At 36.7% G+C, this 19,825-nt stretch overlaps 1 long non-coding RNA gene across 1 annotated transcript in view; it reads left to right on the top strand.

Moving 5' to 3' along the window:
- LOC145738259 (uncharacterized) overlaps positions 1–16,215 on the top strand; it is a 69,595-nt gene extending 53,380 nt beyond the window's left edge. The window contains exon 3 of the long non-coding RNA XR_014180666.1: positions 15,565–16,215. This is a non-coding gene — a long non-coding RNA (uncharacterized LOC145738259). The remainder of the gene's footprint in view (positions 1–15,564) is intronic.
- The last annotated feature ends 3,610 nt before the right edge of the window (positions 16,216–19,825 follow it).

Here is a 19,825-nt window from a genome sequence, read left to right as displayed (position 1 = left end):
CAAACAATTTTATTCTTACAATCTAACAATCTTATCTTAACATGTTCCTCAGCAGGGCTATAATTAATTGGTCTGCAAAAAGAAGAAAATAATTATTATTTAAAAAATATATGCTTTATTGCTGAAAGCTTACTATTGGTAAGTCGAAGGCCACCTCCACGGCCTCGCCCACCTCCACGGCCTCCTCGCTCACCTCCACGCCCACGGCTCCGGCCTGCACCTCCACGGCCTCCTCGCCCACGGCTCCGGCCTGCACCTGCAGGGCCTCCTCGCCCACCTCCACGCCCACGGCTCCGGCCTGCACCTGCAGGGCCACTAGCACCTGCAAGTGCCCCCCTGCACTTACAGGTGCATTTCTATAAACGTACCAAAAGGGGTTGTGATACTATGATTAGTTTTGGATTAATTTGAATTTGAATGTCATATGCGCTGGCTTGCTAGAGTAGTGAATTCAAATTTGCCGCCCTCTGACGGGGTGTAAGGAGTTCTCACTACCCTCTAAAGATACTTCATTATGAGCCCTATAAATGTACCAAAGGGGGTTGTGATACTATGATTAGTTTTGGATTAATTTGAATCTGAATGTCATATGCGCTGGCTTGCTAGACTAGGAAATTCCAAATTGCCGCCCTCTGACGGGGTGTAAGGAGTTCTCACTACCCTGTAAAGATACTTCATTATGAACCCTATAAATGTACCAAAGGGGGTTGTGATACTATGATTAGTTTTGGATTAATTTGAATCTGAATGTCATATGCGCTGGCTTGCTAGACTAGGGAATTCCAAATTGCCGCCCTCTGACGGGGTGTAAGGAGTTCTCACTACCCTGTAAAGATACTTCATTATGAGCCCTATAAATGTACCAAAGGGGGTTGTGATACTATGATTAATTTTGGATTAATTTGAATTTGAATGTCATATGCGCTGGCTTGCTAGAGTAGTGAATTCAAATTTGCCGCCCTCTGACGGGGTGTAAGGAGTTCTCACTACCCTCTAAAGATACTTCATTATGAGCTCTATAAATGTACCAAAGGGGGTTGTGATACTATGATTAGTTTTGGATTAATTTCAATCTGAATATCGTATGCGCTGGCTTGCTAATAATGGAATATGGAACACATTCTTTTCAGGACTGCTTAAAATTGGAATTGTTAACTTTTTGTGTTTTAAGTGTACCGTCATATTTCAGGTAGAATAATCTATTATTGATTGGTAAGCAACTAAAAAATCTCTACCCAATATTCCGTCACATGGTATTGGAACATTAGAATCAACTATATGAAATTTGTGAGGTAACGTACACCCTTGGATAAAAATATTTGTGTTTGCAACACCTAATGAATTAGTTAGGTCTTCTGTGATACCTTTGATGCTAGTGGCTCGAGAAAAATCAACTATTTTATCAGGATTTACTGATAAACGTTTAAAAATTGATATGTCAGCTCCGGTGTCTACTAGTAGCGTACTAACTGAACCAGTCATTTCTAACTCAACTGTCACAAAATTTGAAAATGTCAGACTAAAACTATATATGGTTACATATCGCCCAACCGAGCCGCTTCTTGGCTCGATTGGTGCTCCAATCCGTTTCCCGACTCCGAAAAGCCAACAAAATTAGGACTAGAGCCTCTATAGTACCTAGCAGATGTTGTGGGGTAGCGGAGTCTTTCGCTATTGAAATAAACGGTCCGCTGGAATGATTGAAAAGCAGTTGGAACTTTTATGATATGTAATACAAAGATTATTACTTTTACATTAATTTTTCATTAATTTTAACAAAGACCAAAAATTGGCTGTCAACTACTAAAAAAAACCGAGGTAAAAAAGTTTGGTGCCAACGCACCAACAAAAAAAACAAAACTGTCGATGTCACTTGTCAGTCATGTGTCGTTCGGCAGTATTGCCAACTCCCGGGCAACAAGCCAACGCACAACAAAACGCCCGATATAGTATTCGCGCACATTCACTCACTAGATTGGACATGCCGCCACCGTTGAAAGGTCCACCTTTCAAACGTTCTTAGCTTCGGTTTCCGTAGGTAAGAGGGACAATTTCGTAATCGAACGCCGTTATACCCCATCCTTTGTTTTGACTGCTACTACACGTACCAAACCATCCCTTCCAAGGAAAGTTTCCGCTATTCTCCCGATTCTCCAATTCATGGAAGGTAACCCATCATCATGAAGTAAAACTAGATCTCCTATGGTAATGTTTTCTTGAGATGTATGCCATTTACTTCTTCGTTGTAAATTGTGCAGGTAATCACTAGACCAATGGTCCCAAAACTGCTGCATTATAAACTGCATGTGTTTATAACGGGACACGCAACTAATTTTCTTATCCCATAGTGGCATCTCAGGAATAGATTTTAAGGAATCCCCGATCAAAAAATGTCCTGGGGTGAGGACCTCGAAATCGTCGGGTTCCTCCGTAAGGGGATATAAAGGACGGGAATTCAAGACCGATTCAACTTGCACACAAATGGTGTAGAAATCTTCATAAGTAAACGTTAAATTTTGCATGATCCTTTTTAAGTGGTACTTAGCTAAACGTACAGCCGCTTCCCAAAGCCCGCCAAAGTGTGGTGAGCGAGATGGAGAAAAATGCCATTTTATTTGATTTTCTAACAAAAAATTTATAAATTTGCTGTCTTTAGCACAATTGGCAAAATTAGAAAGAGATTTCTCAGCCGCAATAAAGTTAGATCCACAGTCCGAGTAAATGTGAGAGCATAGACCACGCCTACTTACAAACCGTTTGAGTGCATTCAAAAACCCTTCTTTAGATAGTTCGGAAACGACCTCAATATGCACAGCCTTCGTATTGAAACATACAAAAATACAAATGTAAGCCTTAATGAATTTCTTGTTTCTAAATTTACTATCTTTAATATTATAAGGGCCAGCATAGTCTACTCCACAAACTACGAACGGACGAGAAGTACTAGTTACCCGTGATGCAGGCAAATCTGACATTTTTTGGAAAAACTTAGTAGGCGAAACTTTAAAACATATTAAACACTTTCTTAAAACATTTCTCACCGTACTTCGTCCTCTGAGAGGCCAAAATCGTAATCTTAACGTAGATAGGAGAAGTTGTGGACCAGCATGCAAATTTTTCAAATGTTCATGCATGATAAGCAACTTTGTGAAGTGATGATCGGAAGGCAATATTATTGGGTGTTTAGCGTTAAAATCTAAACTTGAATTACCTAGCCTTCCTCCCACCAAGAGCAATCCATTTTTGTCCAACATAGGGTTTAAAGGTAATACGACACTCTTAGTGGATATTGGTTTTGAGTGTTGAAGGGCAGACATTTCCGCTTCAAAAGCTTTACCTTGAACTAACTTCACCATCAGAATTAAAGCCTTCTCGGATTCTTCTATGGTGATAGGTCCCAAATTTCTACAGTGTTTAGGCGATAAAGCATTATTTTTAAAACAAACTATATATGCAGTAACCGCTAATAATTTTCGATAGGAAGAATACTTACACAAGAATAATTGTGCTTCGTTTGGGTCAGATTTATTTAAACAAGCAAAAGTACTAACTTTAACTTCAGGTAAATCATCAAAATCTTTTGATTCATTAATACAAATTTTTTCTGGCCAAAATTGATTGTCCAGAGACAACCAGCTAGGTCCGGAAAACCAGAAAGAATTACCCACAATCTCAGAGGGATTAAGACCGCGCGATATTAAATCAGCTGGGTTCTCCTTGCTAGGGACATAAGACCATTGAGAAAGATTAGACATACTTTGGATTTTTGAAACCCTATTTGATACAAATGTCTTTAAAGAACTAGGTTCGCGTGCTAACCACGCCAAAACAATTTGTGAATCAGTCCAGTAAAAGATGTTTCGAACATTCAACTTCATTGCTGACGAGGCTGTATGACACAACTGAACTACCAAAACACAAGCACACAGTTCCAACCTAGGCAAGATTAATGACTTGATTGGGGCTACACGAGATTTTGCCCATGCTAACTGCACAACAATTTTGCCACATGAATTGCTTGAACGTATATATAAAGCAGCTCCATAACCCAAGATTGATGCATCTGCAAAACAATGGATTTCAATCCAATCAACATTTGTACCTTTCAGAGGACGTAAAATCTTTACTTCATTTAATTGAGGTAGTTGAGTATAAAAATTAAACCACATTTGCAACAAATGTTCAGGCAACGGGCTATCCCAATCTACTTTAGACAACCATAACTGTTGCATTATTATTTTAGCCTTGATAATAACAGGTCCTAAAAGGCCTAAAATGTCGAAAATTTGACTGATAATCGACAAAATAATACGTTTACTAAACTTAGAAATATGTTCATTAATAACAACGGAATAGCGAAATTCATCAGAGGAACAGTTCCAGAAAATTCCAAAAGTTTTGTTCTCCTGTTCATTTTTGACAAAATACTGAGTGCCAGTACAATTGTTGGTTTTTTCCAAATAATCTAGGACTCTAGGATCATTAGAAGTCCACTGACGAAGATGAAAATTAGCGCCAGACAAAATATTACACGTATCTTTAATAAGAGTCAAAGCAGTCTCAATGTCATCACTTCCAGCTAGCCAATCGTCCATATAAAAATCTTCCATGATGGAACGTGAAGCTTCAGGAAAGACAGGCTTATTGTCTAAAGATAACTGTTTCAGACAACGTGTTGCCAAAAAACTAGCAGGACCAGTACCATAAGTGACAGTATTCAAATGATAGTGTCGTATTTCCTCAGATGGGTCAGATCTATAAACTATCCTTTGATAGTCATGCTGTGATTTATCAATCAAAATGCAGCGATACATTTTAGCAATGTCAGCTGTAAAAACAATCGCATGAACTCTAAAACGTAAAAGAATCCAAAAAAGGGGTTCTTGAATACACGGACCTGCTTTGAGGGTATCATTCAAAGACAATTTAGAACTAGATTTTGAAGACGCATTAAAAACAACTCTTAACTTTGTTGTCAATGATGACTCTTTAAGTATGCAATGATGTGATAGATAAAAATGATTAGAAACTTGATCTTCATTAGTGCAAGGTTTTATCTGAGTCATGTGCCCAAGATCCTCATATTCTTTCATAAATGACAAATAATGTTCTTTAAGTTTAGCATTTTTTGAAAGTCTCTGTTCTAATGCAAAAAAACGAGATATAGCAATGTCAATAGATTTACTTAAATTGCCTACATTGGATTTAAATGGCAGCTTAACCACAAAGGAACCATTTTGATCTCTTTTATAAGTTTGAACAAAATGTTCTTCACACTCTAATTCTTCTTTGGTGTAGGCATTTTCCTTAACATGACATTCTTCAACATTCCAAAAAGCTTCCAATTGTTCATCCAAAGTTTGGTTTTCACATTTAACAAAGTTGCAAAGATATTTTTCAGACGTGGTAGAACACAAACTACCTCCTAAACTAAATCCAAATTTAGTAGACTGTAAAATTGGCCTACCAGGTCCCAATTTAATCTGAAAGGGAATCAATATATCATAATACACACTACCTCCAATCAGAATATCGATAGGAGAAGCTAAATTGAAATGAGGGTCAGCCAGTTTTACATTCTCATGAATGGGCCAGTCAGAAGTGTCAATATTTTGCTTAGGTAGATCTTCAGTTATTTTGTTGATCACAAGAAAAGACAAATTCAATGAATAATTGCTATTCATAGATTTAATTTTAGCTTGTACACATTGATTGACTCTAGATGTTACAGAATTTATACCAACAATGGACATATTTATTTTTCGAGGAGCTAGCTGCAAAATATTGGCAGTTTGAGCTGACATGAAATTTGATTGTGACCCATTGTCAAGTAAAGCTCTACAAGGAATAGGCTGATAATTTGAGTCATAAACAAAAATCTGAGCAGTAGACAACAATGTAAATTTGTTGCAATTACCTTTGACACAATTCACTACAGTTGATTCATCTGTAGAAATGGAAGTACTCTCAGGATTTGAATTAGCCTCGGTAAATGCTGAGCTATTAAATTCTATTGTAGATTTATTTTTATGGTCACTTTCATTTTTAGACTCTTTATTATTGAAATGTAGCAACTTATTGTGTTTTTTACCACAATGACAAGGTTTGGAAACACAAGAAAAACTATTATGTCCACGTTTCAAACAATTTATACAAACATTTAATTCTTTAGCTTTATCAAACCTTGAATTAACATTCAATTTTAAAATCTCATTGCAATAAGTAATTCCATGACCAGATTTATTGCACAAAATACAAAAATACTTTGTAATTGCAGAATTGGCTGAAAATCCCTTGTGTACAGGTACCTTTTTATTTGACATTGAATCATGTTTAATATCTAAGGATTCTAAGAGCAAATCTGTCAGATAAAAACTCTATAAATAGATCTATTTCAGGTGAAACTATATCTCTAGTCCTGATTTCCCATTCTCTCTTTGAGATGTTATCCAACTTAGATAAAAGTAAATAAATAACCATAGAACTACAAGCATCTATATGCTCTCCTAAATTAATTAAACATCTGTAATGTTTCAAAAAATTGTCAAGAAAAACTCGCAATGTGCTATGAGATTCCTTTTGTATTGAAGGTAACTCAAAAATACCTTTCATATGACACCGAATTGTATTTTTTTTATTTTCATACCTCTTAACTAAAAGATCAAGAGCAACAGAATAATTAGAATCATTTACCTCCAAAGAATCCACAACTTTCCATGCTTCATCTTTTAAAACTGATCGTAAATAATGATATTTCTGGACTGGAGCCAAATTAGAATTGTTATGAATTAATATTTTAAATGTATCAATAAAGTTTGACCATTTATCATATGATCCATCAAAACTTGGGAGGGAAATAGGTGGAAGTTGGTAAAATGTATTCTGTGGAGCAAACTGTGGAGCCTCATGACTACTTACAGTTTGTACATTTGGAGCCCTTTCCAAATTTATATCATTCTCTTTAATCAACTGTTTCGATTTTGATATTGTAAAAAAATACCGATTTTCAAATTCATCTCTCTCATCTAATTGAACTTCGGACGGTTCTAAAAGCTCTAATGCGGACTGTATTTCATTAAAATTATCAAAAACCTTCTCAATTTTTGACACACGTTCACCAAGTTCAATAATCTTATTATAATTTCTGGGATCATTAACAAAACTTTCGAATCTTGTAAGATTTGACTTTAACAAACCTCGCTTGGCTACTAAAGTTTTCTTTTCAGCTTCAATGCTCACATCGGTCTTATCATCAACTACAGACATGGCTAACAATTATAATTAAATAAATAGAAAACTCAAATAACCTGGCATTAACCAGTAAACCACCTCAAGCAACCCACTTACCTTAATAAATCTTCAAAGTTATTTGTGTGAACAAAAACCTCTGGAATAAAACTATTCAGTAAGCACAAATAATGAAGTTTTATGTTAATATTATCAAATCAGTCTTGTTCAATTGGGAGCTTGAAATATAAAGGAAATAAAAGGAACGGACTTACAGATTCCCCCTATTTCTTCAGATTAATAATAAATCTTCTTTGCCACTCGTCTTCTGACTCCTTAACAACGCTTTAACTGGAACCAGAGATTTTACATTCCATTTCAAACATCCAAAACCACGCTATTCAATCCTGCTCGAATTGACCAAAATGTGGGGTAGCGGAGTCTTTCGCAATTGAAATAAACGGTCCGCTGGAATGATTGAAAAGCAGTTGGAACTTTTATGATATGTAATACAAAGATTATTACTTTTACATTAATTTTTTCATTAATCTTTAACAAAAAACAAAACTGTCGATGTCACTTGTCAGTCATGTGTCGTTCGGCAGTATTGCCAACTCCCGGGCAACAAGCCAACGCACAACAAACGCCCGATATAGTATTCGCGCACATTCACTCACTAGATTGGACACTATCCGTTAACGGATGTTTGCGACTACATTCTTCATTTCATCCCTGTTCCCAGCGGTGTGAATCAGTGTCTGTATGTTGTGCATTCCCGTCCAATGTCTAATATTCCGTAGCCAAGACATCTTTTTCCTTCCTACTCCTCTCCGACCCTCTATCTTACCCTCAATTATCAATTGCAAGTATTTATATTTTTCGTTCCTCATGACGTGCCCTAGGTATGCAGTTTTCCTCTTTTTGATGGTGGTGAACAACTCTCGCTCTTTGTTTACAGATGCTAGCACATCTTCTCCTTGGTTATTCTTGCTGTCCAGGGTATTTTGAGGATCTGCGGTACAACCACATCTCGAACGCTTCTAATTTGTTGATGGTGTTTACTTTGAGGGTCCAACCTTCCATCCCATAAAGAAGCACCGACCAGACGTAGCACTTCAGGAATCTTAGTCTCAAATCAAGATCGAAGTCCGAGCAAGTGAACACTCTTTTTAGTTTAAAGAATGCTTCCCGCGCTTGTTCAATGCGGCATTTAATTTCCAAGTCAGATGTCCAGTCCTCAGACAACCACACTCCCAAATACTTAAATTTATTAACCCTTTCTATGCGCATCGTGTTGAACGTTATCTCGGAGTCTTCAAAGGCATTCATATCTTTTGTGATCACTAAAAACTTTGTTTTCTTGGTGTTTATGTTGAGACCCACCGATCTACTGTGTTCCCCTACGATGTTGACTAGTCGTTGTAAGTCCTGCATATTATCAGTGATCAGCACTGTGTCGTGGGCATAGCGGATGTTGTTGATCCACATCCCGTTAACCTTAATACCGATCTCTTTCTCTTCCAAAGCTTCGCGAAAAACCGCCTCGGAGTACAGGTTAAACAGTAGCGGGGACAGAACACATCCCTGTCGCACTCCTTTCCGAATCTGTACGTTGTTAGACAAGTCGCCATCCAATTTAATCTGAGCAGTCTGGTTCCAATATAAATTTTCGATGCATCTGATATCCTTTTGATCTATATCAAGGTTTCTCAGGAGTTGCATTAGTCTATGATGTTCAACTCGATCAAATGCTTTTTCGTAGTCCACAAAGCACAGGCAGATGTCTTTTTTGACGTCACAACAGTTCTGGATAAGCACTTGTGTAGCCACCATCGCCTCTCTTGTGCTCATTCCCTCTCTGAACCCAAACTGTGAATCACTAATATCTCTTTCGCACTTTTTATAAATTCTTTGGTGGATTATTTTTAGAAATATTTTTAGGGCATGGCTCATCAAGCTGATGAGTCGGTGGTCTTCGCATTTTCTTGCGTTGGTTTTTTTGGGCAACGGTATGAAGGTGGAATTCAGCCATTGTTGTGGGTATTGTCCTGTTTCATAGATGATGTTAAATATCTTTTGTAGAGCTCCAATGCTTGTTTCATCCAAAATTTTCAAAATCTCTGACGGAATCTCATCGGGCCCGGTGGCCTTGTTGTTCTTCGAGCTACGAATTGCTTTCTCTATTTCCGCTTTTAAAATCGGTGGTCCCGTCAACTGCCTATTATTTTCACTCCCAACCGAGGGTCTGTCTTGGTGAAAAAGTTGTTCTATATATTTTTCCCAAATTTTGACTTTCTCTTTGATGTCGGTAACTATTTGATTGGTTTCATCGACCAGTATACTAGATTTCTTCCCTCGGTGCATTCCAGCAGTCGCCTTGAGCTTTTTGTGTAGGTTAAACCCATCGTTTTTCTTTTGCAGTTCTTCTATTTCAGTACATTCCTGTTTCAGCCATATTTTTCCCCAAGACATTGTCAAATCTTGCTGTTTGCGAGTGTTTAATCGAAATTTTAACTTTCGGAGTGGCTGTTCTCCTGAAAACTCTTTCAAAAAATCTGATTTTATATTTAGCCATGTTTTCATCTGATTTTCTGGCTCACTAATATAATTACCAAACCATGTACGGGCTAGACCTTCCAAAAAATTAGCTAAATAAGATATTTTGTGATTTTCTGACCAGCTATTTACAATCGCTGATTTTTCGTATTTATTTATAAAAATAATGGGAGAGTCAATAGAAGGGTTGAATGTAATGTAGATGGGCATGTAAACTTTGGGGTGGCTGGAGTTTTTGGCTCAGCCAAAGCTGCCTGTAAAGTCATGTTAGCCATTACTGAAGTATTGTTAGGGCGTATGGCACGGTTTCTTTCCCGAATCACAGGGGGTCAGCAAGTATTATTAGAACTTTGTAATAATTCTGAGGGGCGGGATGGAGGTAAGCTTTGGTGGCACTACCACTTCTGAGGGACTTTCTTGCCAAGGCCCTTCTGTTTCTCGCGGTTTAGGCGGAGTTCTACTTAACGAAGCTCTTGGTTTGAAATAAACTTCCGTGGATTGGGGCTTAGAAGTTGAAGCCGAGGCTTGGGGAGTTTGAGCTTGAACGCTCACGACAGTATTGTCAAGAGTATTCTCTTCGTCCTCACTGCTTGTCAAACAAACAACTGAACTGGGTTTGTCAAGCTTTTGTTTTTGTGAAGAAGTTGCCGTTTGTGTCGGAGCAGGAGAACTCACAGTCGAACTGTGATGCTCGGGTTTGAAATCTTTTAATTCTTTTATCACCTTTTCTGGGTTTTGACCTCTAGCGATAGCTTCACGTAACACGAATTTTTCTTTTTCTGACAAACTTTGAGCCCTACTGCGAGTTTTTACTCGATCTTTGTCACTCGACTCACTCATGGACAATTTTTAAATGACCGTTTAAATTCATTTATGTGCTATATTTATTTTTTCAAATTATTTTTGTTTTTTTTCTTTTTTTTTTAAACAAGTTGATTGTTCCTGGCAATTTCTTTATGAATTTGCTTGTTCATCAAACTAATAATTTTTTTAACGCTAAAATACACAAGCATTATGATTGTAAAGAAAACATCTTTGTGCTGCTGCCATGTTTTTTTTAAACAATAAGTAATGAATCTAAATTTTTAGATATTTTGATTATTCGAACTTACCTATCTCAAAAGGAAAGTAATGTCTCCACTCTGTGAAGATGGACTACTTTAATGTAGAGAGAGAATCAAAGAGTAATACATAACCACAGACCACGCCAGTGATTCCTTCGGTTATAGGGCATATTGTGCCCCCGAGCATCCACTGTGACGTCACCCGGCGGATGACTTTACGTAAACAAGTTCCGCTGATCGGTCATCTTGGATCTGTTGTCATGTTAAATGCCAACTGGTCACTTTGCTTTTGTATTTGTTTTGATGTGTCAAAAAATTTTAGCATCCAATAATTCAAATTGTATTTTTATTACAATAATAATCTAATAATCGGTGAACTTTATACACTAAAATCAAGTAAATGTATATTTCCAATGGTCATAATGGATACAATGCCTGCTGGCCCAGGTAAGATTGCACTGGTGTGAAGGCAGCAAGCCGGATTCCAGCAAGCCGGAGCCGAAGATGTCCGATCGGTCAGTGGCGAAGGACTTATTTTTTTCTTCACTTAAAATGTGTTAAATAAACATTGTGAGCAGTTACTTCGTTCTTTCACTATCCACAGGACATTTTAGAACAACATATTTGCATACCTTTATTTCCAGCATTCTCCTTTTATATCTATAATTCCACATATATCTACTTAACGCTTAACATCTGCACAATCAACAACAAAACCAACAAACAGGCTTCTTACCTACCCTGTATGGTGTATATCAGGTTTTGCAGCGTTGCCACATCTACGATCTACATATAAGCGCGTTCAATAATACTATTCCTAATAATAATAATACTGTGATAAAATTCCTTTTGGTACATTTATAGGACTCATAATAAAGTATCTTTAGAGGGTAGTGATAACTCCTTACACCCCGTCAGAGGGCGGCAATTTTGAATTCACTAGTCTAGCAAGCCAGCGCATATGACATTCAAATTCAAATTAATCCAAAACTAATCATAGTATCACAACGCCCTTTGGTACCTTTATAGGGCTCATAATGTACCTCTGGCGTTGCGCTTGCGTTCAATGTTCAATATTTTGTTGCCGTTTCAACTTCCAGCAGTGCGTTTTCTAAGATTAAAAGGAGACAGAAACCTATTTAGAGTGGTCGGATTTTGTATTGTGTGTTTCAAGTCTATAGTTTCAACCAATCATAACAAAACCTTGCCGTCGTGAAATCACGGCATGCTATTATTGGTTAGTTTACTAGTATTAGAGTAGTATAAAAGTTAGAGAATGGTTGACTGGTTCACATAAATGTGGAAAGTTCGTTAAGGTAGGAATTATACCGTACCAGCAACAATGACCTGTTTATCCGTTGCTCGACAACCGCTTATACAGTGCAGGCTAAAAGTTTAAATTTTCGCATTTTTGTTCGTGTTTAACGACAAAAGGGCTCAAGCTAGAGATCTGAAAAAAATACAGAAAATTAGTTCGTGATAGGTACTACAACTTTCATTATTACGATTTTTCAATCAAATCAACCGTACAGACGCAAAAAAATCAAAACCGTTTTCCCATGTTAATCTCCTATGTCCAGGGTGCTTTTGGACACCTGGTATATCCATTTAAAAAAAATGGACTTTTTGCAGTTTTTTTATCTGTCCGACTAAAAGGTTAATATTAACCACACTGTAGGTTTTTTTCATTTTTTGTGTCTGGGCTTTTCAACCATGTAGTATTGTCTAACTGAAGACAAAAGGTCACATCAGCAAAACTTTCAGGACTTGAAAAATTAATTAAAGTTTAGACCACCGTTTTTCTGACAAGTTCACCATTTTTATAAAATATCTAAGGAACGGTGCGATAGGTATAGGGAAGTATTAACAATTAATTACTAGCCTTGTTGCGAGGAATTCAAAAATGAGATTAAAAACAGACTTCCATTTGAAAATCAAAAGTTGGTGCTTATTCTGACTGATCTGGCAACACCGCAAAGTTCAAAATATTTTAAATAGAGAGATTGGACCCAACCTAGGCTACACTCGAAATTTCAACAAAAAATATTGAGTTGTTCTCTAGATACTTCTAATTAACCATCACCGTGAATCACCCTATATAGTATATTATTAAACATTCCTAGAAAAATAAGTTTCAAAATTGTTGCTGTTCTGGTGGCTGTAACGAGTTGGCAGTAAATAAAGCAAACATGGTATTTTCAAACAATTTTATTCTGCACAGATAGTATACTAACTTAAAATTTTTCTTAAAAGGGCTGCAGCTAATTGGTCTGCAAAAAGAAGAAAATAGTTATTATTTAAAAAATATATGCTTTATTGCTGTAAGCTTACTATTGGTAATTCGAAGGCCACGGCATCGCCCACCTCCACGGCCTCGCCCACCTCCACGGCCTCGCCCTCGCCGCTTTGTTGATTGCCGCTAGTACCTGCAGGGCCGCTAACTGCAGGGCCACTAGCACCTGCAATTGCAGGGGGGCACGCTGGCCTGTTGACCAGGCTCGGGCCGCTGCGGGCGCGGTTCTACCTCCACCATCGATTCTGCAAAAAAAAATAAAAATACAAATTTTTCCGATTTATTTAAGTTTTGGTGGTGCGATAAATTTGTTGTAAATGTTAATTCTACATACCATCGGACAACAAAAGTTCCTCCTCTTCAGGGATGGATGCCAGACTAAATTCTGGCATCTCACCCCCATTCCCATTATTATTTTCGCTCCTGAAACAATTTGGTAATGTAATTGAAAAGCGGGTAATTTAAACAACCAACAATGTAGTCTAGTCTAGTGATCGACCGATATGAAATTTTGGACCAAACTGTTTTTTCCTTCCCAAAATTGGTAGCTTTTAATTCTTTATAAAAAAATGTCGGCCCCGCGAGGCAGATATTTTATACATATATCGGCCGCTATATCGGTATCGGTATCGGTCGATCACTACTAGTCTAATTTTACTAAATTAAACGCTGGGCAATTAAAACATATCGCTTAAACTTCAAAATATTTTAACTGAAATTTCTTTGAAAGAAATCTAGCGGTTTCTTTCAATTTGCCAGCAATTTAGTTACTTAACACCAGATATCATTGATGCTAGACCAGTATTTAATTACTTACATTTTTCCAGCAACCACCTCTCACTCCACCAAACCAAATAGAAATAAATGCACTATCCAGCAAAATAACTGACGCCGGACAAAATTGGAATGGCCGAAACTTTAAAATAAACAAAGACAAAAGACAAAAATTATAAGAAAGACGAAGAACGAACATTTTTGACCGATACACAAAGCGTGCCGACTTTTTTGTCGGCAAATTAATCCGTGCTTTCCGCGAATTTTTTAAATCTGAATATCGTATGCGCTGGCTTGCTAGAGTTGTGAATTCAAAATTGCCGCCCTCTGACGGGGTGTAAGGAGTTCTCACTACCCTCTAAAGATACTTCATTATGAGCTCTATAAACATACCAAAGGGGGTTGTGATACTATGATTAGTTTTGGATTAATTTTAATCTGAATGTCGTATGCGCTGGCTTGCTAGACTAGGAAATTCAAATTTGCCGCCCTCTAACGGGGTGTAAGGAGTTGTCACTACCCTCTAAAGATACTTCATTATGAGCCCTATAAATGTACCAAAGGGGGTTGTGATACTATGATTAGTTTTGGATTAATTTGAATCTGACTGTCGTATGCGCTGGCTTGCTAGACTAGTGAATTCAAAATTGCCGCCCTCTGACGGGGTGTAAGGAGTTGTCACTACCCTCTAAAGATACTTCATTATGAGTCCTATAAATGTACCAAAGGGGGTTGTGATACTATGATTAGTTTTGGATTAATTTGAATCTGAATGTCGTATGCGCTGGCTTGCTAGACTAGGAAATTCAAATTTGCCGCCCTCTGACGGGGTGTAAGGAGTTGTCACTACCCTCTAAAGATACTTCATTATGAGTCCTATAAATGTACCAAAGGGGGTTGTGATACTATGATTAGTTTTGGATTAATTTGAATCTGAATGTCGTATGCGCTGGCTTGCTAGACTAGGAAATTCAAATTTGCCGCCCTCTGACGGGGTGTAAGGAGTTGTCACTACCCTCTAAATCTCCATACAGGGTAGGTAAGAAGCGTAAGAAGCCATACAGGGTAGGTAAGAAGCCTGTTTGTTGGTTTTGTTGTTCATTGTGCAGATGTTAAGCGTTAAATAGATATATGTGGAATTATAGATATAAAAGGAGAATGCTGGAAATAAAGGTATGCAAATATGTTGTTCTAAAATGTCCTGTGGATAGTGAAAGAACGAAGTAACTGCTCACAATGTTTATTTAACACATTTTAAGTGAAGAAAAAAATAAGTCCGACGCCACTGACCGATCGGACATCTTCGGCTCCGGCTTGCTGGAATCCGGCTTGCTGCCTTCACACCAGTAAATTTCCACTTGTCACTTTGCTTTTGTTTATTTGTTTTAGCATGCGGCTAAAATTAATTATATTTTTATGACAAAATCTAACAATTTAATTGGTGAAGATTATACACTAAAATCAAGTAAATGTATATTTTTCGATTGACATAATGGATACAACAGCTGCTGGCCCAGGTAAGATTACAATGACAATTTCATACCTAACCTATGTAATAAACCATGCTATTGCTGATGCATCATTACTACACATTTTTGTACTAACATTTTTTAAGGGTGGTTCTAGTAACTAATTCGGCTAGTCTTACAGATCTGCAACTGGTATATGCTGCATACATCACTACTTTTCCATGTGGATGAAAAAGCACAACTTTTATGAAGAAAGTGACTACATTTCCCAGGGACTGCAATCAAGTCAAGTTGAAGAAGAAAAATTGTGTGCAATATATTAAACTATCTACATTAGGTACAACAGTGGATTAAAAAGCAAGTTTTAAGGTGAGTTAACTGTTTTAAAGCTAGATTTGTAGTTCTAATTCCGCAAGAAGTAAGCAGCAAGCAGTAGTAGCCATGTCAATTCATAGTTTGACTTTAGTAAGAAGGAAATAACATAACCCCAAAGTCTTATAAACCATCAAAATTTTATTTATTATCTTGTGGGTTGTCATTTTTAGGCAAAAGCAAAAGAAAGTATTTGTCAAATGATATTCCAAAAATCTATGAATGGGGGTAAAGACCAGTAGTCTATAATGGAAGCAGTAAGGAGCAAGGTAAGAAATGAAAATGATTCATTTCTGGCTGCTTACTGCTTGCGGTAATGTGGCTTGCACTTATTTGTCAAACTATGAATTAGAGTGTTACAAGTATATTATTTATTTTTACTGCAGCTTACTGATTACTTCTTCTTGCAGAACTAGAACTATGAATCCAGCTTAATGATAGTAACATTAACAAAAATAAAAAGCAATACAGTTTTCATTTTACCTTAGGTTAGAATATGTCCAAAGTCATAAACACATCTATGCTATCTAATTTAACATAACTTGAAAAGTATTTTGCCCGGTTTCAGGGTTGGCAAGTTTTGGACAGCGTGGTTTAAACCATTGGTTTTAACCCGGTTAAAACTGCCCTGGTCAAATTTGTTTTGGAAACTTTAGTGGTCAAAACTGGTCAAAACCAAAAAGTTCAAAATTAAAAAAATATATACAGGGTAATTCAAATTCGACCCTCACCATTGGGATCTCGGAAACTATAAGAGATACGAGAAAGTTTAAATTGGGGCAAAGTTGCGCAATGTAAAGCTCAACCAAATGCAGTTTTAAAAATTTCGATTTTCCGAGTACTTCCGAAGATATCCGAAAAAAACTGAAAATTTGATTTTTTGTTTTTATTTATTTCTAATCTTATTTGAAGAAATATTCCAAAACTAAAAGCACCTTTTCATTGCCACTTTTTCTCAGCTATTCGATGATGGATTCAAATTTGCCACACGACGTTTCGTTTTTTGGCAGCCATCATCAACTTTCTTTTTTCTTATGGGCGCCATATTGGATTTTTAGCCCACCAAATAGTACGTTTTATTCTGATTTTAGTGATGTATAATAATTTATGATTTGCTTCATAAATAACAAAATAATTCAATAAAAACTATTTTTCCTTTAGCTATTGGCTTTGAGTTAATGGGCGGTTTTTTAAAATGTCATTATTTGACAGTACTTGTCAAACGCGATAATTCGGACGATCATTAGAGTTTTTAGAGATTTTACCTTAGTTAGCTTTGTTAATGAGACGTTTTATGAAGATTACTTGGTAGTACTTGTCACACGCAATTGCCCTGAACATACTTAGTCACAAAGGTATACACGTGACTTGACTTAAACCGGTTTATTCACTCGAAGAGCTTAGGCCACTCGCTACGCTTGTGGACCTAGTTGTTCTTTTCGTGAATAAAAAATGGTTTAAGTCACTTGCTGTATAAATAACTATTAAATCACTCTGAATGACATTCGCCTATTTACAGATGTAAACAAACAAACATCAATGTTACATCTACGGGGCGCGGTGCAAATTTAATAGAACTGTAATTTTTGTTTCTTTTTTAATATAAGAAGTCGAAATTTAATACTGAAAAAATACTGTATAAGACACGTGACTTAAACCGGTTTATTCACTCGAATAAATATGAATGAATAAAAAATGGTTTGTTACTTACTGTATAAATAACTATAAACTTGCACTTAACATTATACAAAATTGAAATTTGACAAAAAATGAAGTTCCTAAAATGATGATCTTTCTCTTGGAAACATAAATAAGCCTTTTAAGTTAGAGATAATGCTAACAAATCTCTTTTTCTGATTAACCTAAATAGTTCAGCAATGCTTGTATAATAATAACATTTTCTGCCGGGTTTCTTTTCTAGATACATTTTTAACTATGATTGACGCTCTAATGATCGTCCGAGTTATCGTGTTTGACAAGTACTGTCAAACAATGACATGTTTTAAAACGGCCCATTAACTCAAAGCCAATAACTAAAGTAAAAATAGTTTTTATTGAATTATTTTGTTATTTATGAAGCAAATCATAAGTTATTATACATCACTAAAATCAGAATAAAACGTACTATTTGGTGGGCTAAAAATCCAATATGGCGCCCATAAGAAAAAAGAAAGTTGATGATGGCTGCCAAAAAACGAAACGTCGTGTGGCAAATTTGAATCCATCATCGAATAGCTGAAAAAAAGTGGCAATGAAAAGGTGCTTTTAGTTTTGGAATATCTCTTCAAATAAGATTAGAAATAAATAAAAACAAAAAATCAAATTTTCAGTTTTTTTCGGATATCTTCGGAAGTACTCGGAAAATCGAAATTTTTAAAACTGCATTTGGTTGAGCTTTACATTGCGCAACTTTGCCCCAATTTAAACTTTCTCGTATCTCCTATAGTTTCCGAGATCCCAATGGTGAGGGTCGAATTTGAATTACCCTGTATACATATGCCATAGGAAGCTATCAGATGGATATCGGGTCCAACATTCACCTAGCAGTTTCTCAATCTTCTGTGTCAAGGTGTATAAGGGATGTCATTGAAGCACTAAACAATCCAAACATTATGAACAGATGGATTAAGTTTCCAAGCACAGTACTGTAGGATTAGTTAATTAGTGTTAGTGTGTTTGTGTTGTTTTATAAAATTTCCTAACTATGACGTGGTGACGCTTATCGACCAAAGCAAACATTTAACTATCGATAGATTCGCGACAGCACTATGAAATGCTAACCGGTGCGCGGAACGTGATTGGCGAGAGTCAGTATTGGTTGAGACTTGAAAGAGTTAAAAGACGAGAGAAAAGACGAAAGTTAAAGAAAGCAGACGGCTTTTAATTACTTTAAAATAGACGTAGTTATCAATATTGTCATCCAGTTGGTAATTAATTCTTTGCTGTTAGTGTTAACGAGAAGATCCGTTCAGTGTAACCACATCCAAACCAAATGTACATATTGTAAATAACCCTAGACAATAAACAACGTTAAAAGTACAAAGCCTACATTTTGGGGACTCGTCCGGGATAAGCCTGATCAGACTGATAAGATTGTGGTGCAGTGAAATTGGTTTGAAGAAATAAATACTAAGACGAAGACGATTCAAGATCAAATACAAAGAGGAAGGTACGTGGTCGCCGCCATTAATTTGACGAACGGTCGGAACAACGCAACCTTGGCAATTCCAAAAATACCTCGCAGCGCGGCTAGAGGTGAGACCCTGCTACAAGGCTGGAATTGTGACGAAGGACGCTGGAAGACGGAGCGCACAACTGCTGCAGGTCTGAATTGACTGCGTTTTCAAATACGGCGATTTGGAAATGGGAATCGTATGACCGGTGCGGCGTTCTCGACGAGTAGTTAACCTGGAGGACGGCGTCAGCGCTTTGGTGACGGAACGTCGGACTGTTTTAGCCACTAGGACTGGTAGAGAAGGTCTATTCCAATTACCTGAGTTGGGTATGGTAGAAAAGCATTAGTATAGCGGAATTTAAGGTAACATTTTTTGATTATTTTTACTGGTTGAAGCCCATTGATGATGTTCTAGCAAAATACATTTTTATGTGTATTTTGAGTACTGTTGATTTGATTAATTTCATTCAGTTTGATTTTGGTGAATTAAGCGCCATTGTTTTGATTGAAATTTCATATTTGATTAGTGACGTAGTATTAGAAATAAATACTTTGTTGTGTTTTATTTTATGCAATTTGGTATACTGTTGTATGTATATGACTGATATGTTTTTATTTTTTGGATTCTGTTAAAAGGTCGTCTGTGAGTAAGTATAAATAATTTGACTAATTTGAGTTACCTAATTGATAATAATTTTTGGGTTTTTCTCTTACGTTTTTGACTTTTGAGTGACACATACGTAGGTATCAAAACATTTTTACAAAATGGTTTCTTTGCAAGACCTTGACATAGTTTCTCAAAGAATTAAGACGGGACAATTACAAGCTGTCAAAGCTTTGCATTTGGTTGCTTATGGAACGGAAGCACCACCACGTCAGGCAAGGAAAAGAGTAT

This window comes from Ips typographus, linkage group LG15 (assembly GCF_016097725.1).
Source record: "Ips typographus isolate SLU linkage group LG15, UJ_Ityp_2.0, whole genome shotgun sequence".
Classification (NCBI taxonomy): domain Eukaryota; kingdom Metazoa; phylum Arthropoda; class Insecta; order Coleoptera; family Curculionidae; genus Ips; species Ips typographus.
The sequence above is the reverse complement of the archived record's forward strand: the minus strand, read 5'-3'. Positions and strand labels throughout refer to the sequence as shown.